Raw genomic sequence first — 11,872 nt, forward strand, 5'->3', positions numbered from 1 at the left:
TAGTGAGATAAGCCTCTACATCCTTACATTTGTCCTCTAGCCATCCCTGCTTAGCCATTTTGCACTTCCTGTCGATCTCATTTTTGAGACGTTTGTATTCCTTTTTGCCTGCTTCATTTACTGCATTTTTATATTTTCTCCTTTCATCAATTAAATTCAATATTTCTTCTGTTACCGAAGGATTTCTACTAGCCCTCGTCTTTTTACCTACTTGATCGTCTGCTGCCTTCACTACTTCATCCCTCAAAGCTACCCACTCTTCTTCTACTGTATTTCTTTCCCCCATTCCTGTCAATTGCTCCCTTATGCTCTCCCTGAAACTCTGTACAACCTCTGGTTCTTTCAGTTTATCCAGGTCCCATCTCCTTAAATTCCCACCTTTTTGCAGTTTCTTCACTTTTAATCTACAGGTCATAACCAATAGATTGTGGTCAGAGTCCACATCTGCCCCTGGAAATGTCTTACAATTTAAAACCTGGTTCCTAAATCTCTGTCTTACCATTCTATAATCTATCTGATACCTTTTAGTATCTCCAGGGTTCTTCCATGTATACAACCTTCTTTCATGATTCTTAAACAAAGTGTTAGCTATGATTATGTTGTGCTCTGTGCAAAATTCTACCAGGCGGCTTCCTCTTTCATTTCTTATCCCCAATCCATATTCACCGACTATGTTTCCTTCTCTCCCTTTTCCTACACTCGAATTCCAGTCACCCATGACTATTAAATTTTCGTTTCCCTTCACTATCTGAATAATTTCTTTTATTTCATCATACATTTCTTCAATTTCTTCGTCATCTGCAGAGCTAGTTGGCATATAAACTTGTACTACTGTAGTAGGTGTGGGCTTTGTATCTATCTTGGCCACAATAATGCGTTCACTATGCTGTTTGTAGTAGCTTACCCGCATTCCTATTTTCCTATTCATTATTAAACCTACTCCTGCATTACCCCTATTTGATTTTGTGTTTATAACCCTGTAGTCACCTGACCAGAAGTCTTGTTCCTCCTGCCACCGAACTTCACTAATTCCCACTATATCTAACTTCAACCTATCCATTTCTCTTTTTAAATTTTCTAACCTACCTGCCCGATTAAGGGATCTGACATTCCACGCTCCGATCCATAGAACGCCAGTTTTCTTTCTCCTGATAACGACATCCTCCTGAGTAGTCCCCGCCCGGAGATCCGAATGGGGGACTATTTTACCTCCGGAATATTTTACCCAAGAGGACGCCATCATCATTTAATCATACAGTAAAGCTGCATGCCCTCGGGAAAAATTACGGCTGTATTTTCCCCTTGCTTTCAGCCGTTCGCAGTACCAGCACAGCAAGGCCGTTTTGGTTATTGTTACAAGGCCAGATCAGTCAATCATCCAGACTGTTGCCCTTGCAACTACTGAAAAGGCTGCTGCCCCTCTTCAGGAACCACACGTTTGTCTGGCCTCTCAACAGATACTCCTCCGTTGTGGTTGCACCTACGGTACGGCTATCTGTATCGCTGAGGCATGCAAGCCTCCCCACCAACGGCAAGGTCCATGGTTCATGGGGGGGCTGGGTATGTTAGTATGCTAGTATGCTAGTAGATAATATGGGTATGCTAGTAGATAATAAAATTAACTTTCAACCAAATGTGAATCATGTCTACACTATCTGATCAGAAGTAATTGGGCATTAACCACTACATGTCACAAGAGGCATATAATCGGTATAGAAGAGGGGTGGGGAGTATGAGGGGCAGTAACAGTAGAGTGGGAAGCTCAGTGACTTCGAACACGGACATGCCATTGGGTGCCGCCTGACTAAGACATCCATCACGGACATTTCATTTCTTCTAAAGCTGCCCAGATCAACTGTTGGTGATGTGATGGTGAAGTGGAAGTGTGCAGGTACACTCACAGTTAAACCAAGACCAGGCAGACGTTATGTACTGATGTACAGCAGCCACAGACTGTTGCAGAGGGTGTTTATAAAAAATCGGAGGAATCACTCGCGAGTTCCAAAGTGCTATCAGCAGTCCAACTGGCGCAATGAGAGTGTGTAGGTGGTTAAAATGAATTGGATATAACAGACAAGCAGCTCCTCATAAGTCCCACACATTTCTGTAGCCAATGGTGACACTTGAGGTTGCATAAAGAATGATGCTATTGGACAGTGGATTACTGGAAACGAGTGATTTGGAGTGATGAATCATTCTATATGCTGTGGCAGTCTGATGGAGGTGTTTGGGTTTGGCAAAAAATGCCTGGAGAACGTTACTCATCATTATGTATAGCACCAAAAGTGAAGTTCAGAGGTAGTGGTGTTATGGACTGGGGATGATTTTTATGGTTTGTGTGTGTCCCCATTATTGCCCTTAAGAACATGCAAATTATAGAAGTATATGAACATGTTACAGCATTGTTCACTGTGTGCAGTGTACTCAATGAAACTGAATTTTCAAAATGGAGAATAATCATTACAGTTCAGAGACTGTGACTGATTGTATCAGCATGACAAGGCATCCTGCCATAAAGCAGAACTCATGAAGGGACAATAAATTTTTTTCTGATACCTTTTAATAAACACTATGTAAAATCTCAGTAAACTGGTAGTCCTAATTTAATGGTTTTTCTAAAACATTGTTTTATCCGTAATGTATGACTTCATGATAGACTGCTACTCCTGTAATGATAATTTTTGTTTGTGATGTCTCCTGTGTAAAAAAAATTCTGGAGTCATTTATTTTATTTTTTACTTACAGTCTGAATATTTTTTTGTGAATAAATTGTAATGCTGTATATTTTGATAACAACCTGTGAAAGAATAGAGCAGTTATTTCTTTATATGGTACACAACTACTTTCTTTAAAGTGGGTATGGCTCTGAGCACTATGGGACTTAAAATCTATGGTCATCAGTCCCCTTAAAGTGGATATATTCTTATGGAATGACCCATTTTTGACATTACATTTTCTGACAATGTCTAGATACATATTACTGGCCCAGTTTCAGTGATATAGTGCTGAATGGAAAATGTGTCTTCAATCTAGATTGGCGCGAAACTAAATTGTGTAAGGGTTGGCTCTTAGAACATGGCAAGGATAAACATAGAACAAAATGCATTGTGTGAAACAGACTTGTCAGTTATGCAAATGTGCATGTCCGAAAGAGCAGTGACCACTCAGAATCTGCAGCTGTGTTAGATTATATGTTAATTGAAGGGGAGAAAGGAAAGGGAGAGGATCACTGCCATTAGGACATTAAGCGCATTGGATGGGAGAAATCGGTTTTTAATTGTCCTGAGGCCAAAAACCACGCAAAGAGCAAAGTGACATTGGGCTTTTAACTATCCTGGGGCCAAAAACCGCATAAAAACCATAATGCCATCAGTTGCTAACAGTAGTGAGACTTACGCAAGACATGTTGAATTTGCTGCCCACTGTTTTCTGCCACAAATTGAAATCGAGGAACAGAATGTTCCACAACATATTGGAGTGTCTTGAGGCTCACGTTCAGAAAGAATTGCGCAGTTCGTGCCTTCAGTTCAGCCAAGTTCGTAACTGGAGTGCAGAACACAACATACGAGGTGCGGCTAGAAAAAAACCGGACTGATGCTGGAAAAAACATTTATTTACAATTTCATGTTATCTCCTTCAATGTACTCTCCTCCTCGGTCTCTACACCGCTCCATACGAATTTTCCACTGTTCATAGCAATGCTGCAGATCATTTTCGGTAAGTCCATACATTACTTCCGTCGCTTTTTCTTTTACTGCTTCAACAGTCTCAAATCTAGTTCCTTTCAAAGCTGACTTGACTTTAGGGAAAAGAAAAAAGTCACAGGGAACCAAATCAGGTGAGTAGGGTGGATGATCTAAGATGGGAATGTTGTGTTTTGCCTAAAACGTCTTCACTGACAACGCACTGTGAGCTGGGGCATTGTCTTGGTGAAGGATCCATGACTTTTTTCTCCACAAATCGTTCCGTTTTCTCCGTACTCGCTCACGTGGGGTAGCCAGGACGCTAATGTAGTAATGCTGATTCACTGTTTGTCCCTCTGGTACCCAATCAATGTGTACAATCCCTTTGATGTCAAAAAAAAAACAATCATCATTGCCTTGAATTTCGATTTTGACATTCGTGCTTTTTTTTGTCGTGGAGAACCAGGAGTTTTCCAATGCATCGATTGGCGTTTAGTTTCGGGATCGTAAGTAAAAAACCACGATTCATCGCAAGTAATAACATTTTGTAAGAAGGTGGGATCACTTTCAATGTTTTCCAGGATGTCAGAACAAATCATTCTTCGGCGTTCCTTCTGTTCAATTGTGAGACACTTTGGAACCATTTTTGAACACACTTTGTTCATGTTGAAACTTTCATGAAGAATCTGCCTAACACTTTCCTTGTCAACTCCTGTTAACTCAGACGCTGCTCTGATTGTTAAACGGCGATCTTGTCAAACAAGTTTACCGATTTTTTCAATGTTTGCATCAGTTTTTGCTGACAATGGTCTGCCAGTGCGAGTGTCATCACTGGTGTCTTCGCGGCCATCTTTATATCGTTGAAACCACTCAAACACTTGTGTTCGCTATAAACAATCATCGCCGTACACTTGTTGTAACATTACAAACGTTTCACTTGCAGATTTTCCTAGTTTGAAACAAAATTTGATGTTAACACGCTGTTCTTTCTGTACACTCAACATTTTCCGACGCACAGACAAAACGTTAACTACTTAAAACAGACGCCACGGGCAGACTGAGTGCAGGAGGCAGATGAAACTCGAGCAGTAGGCGGAGCGAGAGTCACGTGACAGGCCACGCGACTTTCAGCTTTATTGCATTCGTTTTATTGTTTCACCAGTACTAGTCCGGTTTTTTTCTAGCCACACCTCGTATTTCAGATAACTCCACAGCCGCAGATCGTACTGGTGATGCAGACGGCCAGGCGGTAGGGAAATGATGGATGATAATTCTAGCATTTCCGACATGACTCTTCAGCATCTGCTTCACTGGTTGTGCATTTTGCGGAGGAGCACCATCTTGCATAAAAATGATCCCACACTGTTGAAGGGCTGGAATGATGTTGGTGTGGAATAGACTCTCATAGGATTTACCAGTGTCGCTATAGATAAGAGGACCTACAGGACTCATCTCCCTGAAAAAATATGGCCCTACTATACAGTCGACCGGCACCACACAGTCATCTTTTCAGAATGAAATGGTACCGGGTGATGTGCATGTGGATTTTCCGTTGCCCATATTCTGAAGTGCCAATGACCTTGCCACAGTGGTAACACTGGTTCCCGTCAGATCACCAAAGTTAAGCACTGTCCGGCTGGTCTAGCACTTGGATGGGTGACCATCCGGTCTGCCGAGTACTGTTGGCAAGTGGGATGGACACAGCCCTTGTAAGGCAAACTAAGGAACTATTTGATTGAGAAGTAGCAGTTCCTGTCTCGTAAACGGACATATGGCTGGGAGAGCGGTGTGCTGACCACGTGCCCCTCCGTATCCGCATCTAGTGACGCTGTGGGCTGATGATGACACGGCAGCTGGTCGGTGCCGTCGGGCTTTCCAAGGCTTGTTTGGATGGAGTTTAGTTTAGTTTTATATTCTGAAGTTCTGTGTATTGATATGTCACTGGTGACGGAAAGGAGCTTTCTTTGTTCGCAGAATGTTCCATGGCCATTCACTGTCCACTTCCATGTGAGCAAGAAATTCGGTAGCTGACGTTTGTCTTGCTGGCAGCTCAGCAGGAAGCATCTCCTGAATATAGGTGATTTTATATGGATAGCAATGCACGATGTATCGTAGAATTTTACACACCATGGTCATCAGCATGTACAAAGTTTGGACAGTTCACCATCCGCTGCATGTTTGCACACTACTACTCGAACACTCCAGCAGTGCTGTGGCTACATCTTTGACAGATGCCGGATCAACTTCTTTTCTCCCTCAGCCATATTTCACTCCAGAACCTTAGCAGACATTGGACTGACGCCATTTTTCATACCCTTGAGTGTCCAGAATTTCTGCATACCTACTAGCGTGCTGTCACTGTTCTTACAAAAGAACTTTACGAAAGCGCGCGATCTTTCATAGAGACAGTCGTGTTGGGCTTCTGGGACGCAAAATGAGGAACAACCATGTGTGACGCATCTGTTGGTGTACACATTCTTACACTTACATCCCACCTATAGGTAAATTTTCGTTAAATTTGTTTGTTCCATGATGTCTCCCACTGTGTCACTAATACACTCCTGGAAATGGAAAAAAGAACACATTGACACCGGTGTGTCAGACCCACCATACTTGCTCCCGACACTGCGAGAGGGCTGTACAAGCAATGATCACACGCACGGCACAGCGGACACACCAGGAACCGCGGTGTTGGCCGTCGAATGGCGCTAGCTGCGCAGCATTTGTGCACCGCCGCCGTCAGTGTCAGCCAGTTTGCCGTGGCATACGGAGCTCCATCGCAGTCTTTAACACTGGTAGCATGCCGCGACAGCGTGGACGTGAACCGTATGTGCAGTTGACGGACTTTGAGCGAGGGCGTATAGTGGGCATGCGGGAGGCCGGGTGGACGTACCGCCGAATTGCTCAACACGTGGGGCGTGAGGTCTCCACAGTACATCGATGTTGTCGCCAGTGGTCGGCGGAAGGTGCACGTGCCCGTCGACCTGGGACCGGACCGCAGCGACGCACGGATGCACGCCAAAACCGTAGGATCCTACGCAGTGCCGTAGGGGACCGCACCGCCACTTCCCAGCAAATTAGGGACACTGTTGCTCCTGGGCGATGAGAGTCGCTTCTGCCTTGGTGCCAATGATGGTCGTATGCGTGTTTGGCGCCGTGCAGGTGAGCGCCACAATCAGGACTGCATACGACCGAGGCACACAGGGCCAACACCCGGCATCATGGTGTGGGGAGTGATCTCCTACACTGGCCGTACACCACTGGTGATCGTCGAGGGGACACTGAATAGTGCACGGTACATCCAAACCGTCATCGAACCCATCGTTCTACCATTCCTAGACCGGCAAGGGAACTTGCTGTTCCAACAGGACAATGCACGTCCGCATGTATCCCGTGCCACCCAACGTGCTCTAGAAGGTGTAAGTCAACTACCCTGGCCAGCAAGATCTCCGGATCTGTCCCCCATTGAGCATGTTTGGGACTGGATGAAGCGTCGTCTCACGCGGTCTGCACGTCCAGCACGAACGCTGGTCCAACTGAGGCGCCAGGTGGAAATGGCATGGCAAGCCGTTCCACAGGACTACATCCAGCATCTCTACGATCGTCTCCATGGGAGAATAGCAGCCTGCATTGCTGCGAAAGGTGGATATACACTGTACTAGTGCCGACATTGTGCATGCTCTGTTGCCTGTGTCTATGTGCCTGTGGTTCTGTCAGTGTGATCATGTGATGTATCTGACCCCAGGAATGTGTCAATAAAGTTTCCCCTTCCTGGGACAATGAATTCACGGTGTTCTTATTTCAATTTCCAGGAGTGTAGTATGCTGTTCAGATTTGACATACTGAGCAGTGATTTTCTTTCTACAGCCTTTGAAATTGGAACTTTAATTATGAATACCCTGTAGGCTAAGGAATATAGATATTAGAAATGTGCTTAAAATATTTACAGTTACGGAAAAAATTGGCAAATACGAGCAGAAATTGAAGGAACATATAAACAGAATGCAAGAAATTGGATGTCCTAAAGATGTTTCACAATACGTACCCAAAGGGGCGAGGATAGTAGGTCGACCCAGGAAGCGATGGAACTAAAAACCTGAAGCCAGAACAGGGTCCTCAGTCCATGAATATAGATGACGTAGTGATGATGAGCGGCCTTATCACTCTTCCCCCAAGCACTCCAGATGATACCCTTTTCTGACTCGCTATCCAGGGAAACATACTGAGGTCTGTTATTTAAGACAGGCCAGGGCAACTTTTGCGCTCCCGGAGAACGCTGGAGCGGAGCCCAGCGAGCGTCGTCGAGTCTGAGACGGCTGCACTGTGCTGAAGCTGCGCGCACGGAATCTTAGGAAGACTTGTTGTAATATTATAAGAGACGAATATTGCATCATACTTTTATAAGCAGGTGTTTCTCACATCTGTCTGTTTTCAACTTTTTGTTTTTCTGCCAAAGCAATTACTTGTATTATTCGATTAAATAAATACATTATGCAGTGCTAATATGGTGAGCAGGACTACAAAAAGCATTTCATACAGGCATTTAACATCATGTTGTGATGTTTAAGAACTCACACACATTTCAATTTTAGAACATTTAATAATTCTGAAACATGGTTCATGATAGAGTCAACTCATGGAGTTAAGCAGATTGTAATCTTTTTAACCTGAACACTGGCAGGACTTCATGAGTTTCATAACAGATGGAGAAAGGTTCACAAACATATCTAACCTACAAATTGCTGTGTTGAGTTATGGAACGTGTTTCATGTCATGAACCTAAAGCTGATTTTTCCAATGCATCAGTCTTGTCCACCACATCTGTTACCAATTGATTCTGTCCTTGTATTAGACACTTAAAAAATTCAAATAATTTATTATGTCAACAATAAAAGATTTTGTCACCACTCTCCTTAACACTTAAGTCACTTTTATTCCCTAATGGCAGCCTTCAGTTCAGCCAGCATTCACCATTGTTTGTCAGGAAAAAAGTGCATCGTATTGTCTTTGTAATGATGTTCCTAAATGTTTTTGCACTTCATAACAGTGCAGTGGCATATTAAGCTCTTTGCTTGTCCTGTAAACAATACGAAAACTGAGGCAATTCCCATTCGACACTGAACACGTGGCTTCTCCTCTTCTTCTTTTTTGGACGACTGCGTAGACACAACGTAGATCTAATTTAACGCAGATAGTACCATCAGCAAACTGCTCGGCGGTTGATAAGTTGACTGCCCAGCTCTAGCTGCGTCCGGATGCAGCAGCCTTCATTGTCCTCTTCCTCATCGACCCTCATCCCCTCTCGACGGGGCGCTCGCTCTCGGGGAGCACTGTTTGGCCAGGCCTGGCTTAAGAAGTCTTCGAGTGACTCGCATATCTGAAAAGTTATACCATATGCTTCGAACTTCGTAAACAGTGTGCAGTGGTCCACCATATCAACGTTTTACAGAAATCTAGAGATATGGAATTTGCCCGTTGCCCCTCATCCATGGTGCTCAGAATATCGTTTGAGAAAAGGGCAAGCTGACTTTTGCCTGACCGATGTTTACCAATTCTGTGCTGATTTCTGGACAGAAGCTTTCATGTCTCAAGGAAATTTATTGTATTCGAACACAGAATATGCTCAAGACCCCTGCAGCAAACCGATGTTAAGAATGTTGGTCAGTAATTTTGTGAGTCTGTTCTTTTACCTCTCTTATATGAGACAGTCACTTGCGCTTTTTCCAGTCGCTTGGGACTGTACGCTGGGCGCGAGATTCGCGATAAATGCAGGCTAAGTAACAGGCCATTGCTGAAGGGTACGCTCTGTAAAACCGAACCGGGATTCCCTATGAACCTGGCGACTTATTTGTTTTCAGCTCTTTCAGTTGCTTCTCAACTCCAGGGATGCCTGTTTCCATATCTTCTACAGGGCAGTTTATGTTATGGTCAAACGATGGTTTTCTACTCGATGATCTTTTAAGCGTGAAATTTACTCTTCAGTTTTCCATTTGCTTTCTTCCATTGCCACACCAGAGTGGTCGGTGCATGATTGACTGAATAGAAGCTTTCGATCCGCTTAGTGATTTTACGGAGACCAGAATTTTCTTGGGTTCTAAGATCTTTCGCTAACATATGACGGTGGTAGTTGTTGTACGATTTGCGATATTTTTATAGGTGCCCAAAATACTACTAACTTTTGTCTGTCGACACTTCCATGTTCTTTTTTGAACCGAGAGTGCTACAATTTCTGTTTTCTCAGCATCTATCGAAATTTGTTATTAAACCACGGTGGGACTTTTCTGTCCTTAAGCCACTTACTCGGCACACCTTTTCCTGTGCGCGATTCGCAATTAGTTTAAACTTTACCCATAATTCCTCTACGTCAATCATACTGAAACTAAGTAGGATGCAGACAGCAGCTTATGTGCTCTTTCCAGCATAAAATCCCTCCTAGACATCTTGCCGGATTTATTAACTTCGAAAACCATCATCTCTATGATACCGTGATCATTAATCCCTTTCTCTTTACTGACACTGTCGATAAGGTCAGACTTCTTTCTAACTACAAAGTCTAAAATTTTTCCCATTGTGAGTGGGTTATCGAACAAGCCGGTCAAGAAAGTCTTAGGAAAATGTGTTCCGAACTACTTCAGAAGACTGTCTGGCGTACTACCAGCAACGAATTCATAGGCGTTCCAGTCTATGCTCGGTAGGTTAAACAGACATATTGCATGTAGTCGTTTTTTCCGTTTTCCGTCGTACCTTAGTTGCTTCAGAACTCACGGCGGTATAATGTATATATCCAGACTGAGGCGACGAATGAAAATTTGTACCAAGGCCGAGGTTCCAATCCGGTGCAAATTTCCATTTGTCGCTTCAGTCTGCATGTATCTGCAATAGACCTTTGAGACTTGAGAAGGTCTCTAGAACCGTATAGTTTCACTTGATCATGGGGGTGTGTCCAGTCTTTGCAACTAAATGAAAGCCAGTTTGTTTCTTGCCATACGCGTTTGGCTTCTTTTATTTATGAAGCATCTTCAGTGGTTTGTCATACATGTTCCTTTTTACAAATAAATAATAAATGAATAATGTAATAGTTACAAGCATGTTACTTTTTTTCGTGTAATTCTCTTGTATTTCAGGTTAGAGTCAGTCTTTTCAGCCCGAGTTTCGTGAGGTTAAATTATCTTTTGGTGCTAGTTACGATTTCCAATGTTGCTAGTCCATGTGTGCGGGGTACTACTGCACTACCGAGCACAAACTTCCTTTGAATGATTCCACAACTGTTACGGCGGAATCAAGCGGCCAGTAGAAACATCCGATGATTAATTTAAGTTCTCTTAGGCGGGTTACTCGCATCCAGGAAACCTCACAGTCAGAAGCAATATTTTCGTTGACTGCAAATAACACCCCCCTTCCTACAATGCCTAAGCTGTCTCTCCGGTATACATTCCATGCCTCGTTAAATATTGGAAGATTTCTGCTTCGGGTTTCTTCCAGATTCAGTTCCGAATATAATTTGAAGTGACAGATTTCCTGGAGAGCGATAAATTCAGGGACATTTTTTACGAATGCTTCGGAAATTTAGTGTTAAAATGTTGATATCTGAAGTCTCTTTACTTTGTACGCGATCTTTTTTCACTCTGTTGTATGTCTCATATAGGGATCGTGAGGATCGCAGACAGAGGCATGCAGATAATCATTTTCTCTTTGGCCAGTACTCGTATGAAACACTATCGAAGTCACTAATATAGGTATGAAGTACCCTCCATCATTCACTGTACAGTGGTTTGCAGGAATTTATGTAGATGTAAACATATCCATGCAGCACATAGATCCTCGTTTTCTCACAAACTAGGATGACATAAAGTGAACATGGAATGGATAACTCCTTGAATTAAAATATCTTGTGCCAAAAACTAGAGAGCTCTAATTCAGAGGGCAATCTGTAATAAAGAGCTAAAAATCCATTAATGCCAGTTTTGTAAATTATGGCAGCCTTTTAATAAAAAGCCAAACATATGCTCTATGCACAAAAAGTAAAGAACTCCAAAAAATAACGCAAAAACAATTCGGAACTCTCTTATATGAGTCAGAAACAAAAAATAATTATATGAATGATGTTGAGCTCCCAGAAGAATAAACATGAAAGAAAATGCATTGCTGGTAACACAATGAAAACATTGGCGATAGCCAATATTACACTT

Source organism: Schistocerca americana, chromosome 1 (genome assembly GCF_021461395.2).
Source record: "Schistocerca americana isolate TAMUIC-IGC-003095 chromosome 1, iqSchAmer2.1, whole genome shotgun sequence".
Taxonomy (NCBI): domain Eukaryota; kingdom Metazoa; phylum Arthropoda; class Insecta; order Orthoptera; family Acrididae; genus Schistocerca; species Schistocerca americana.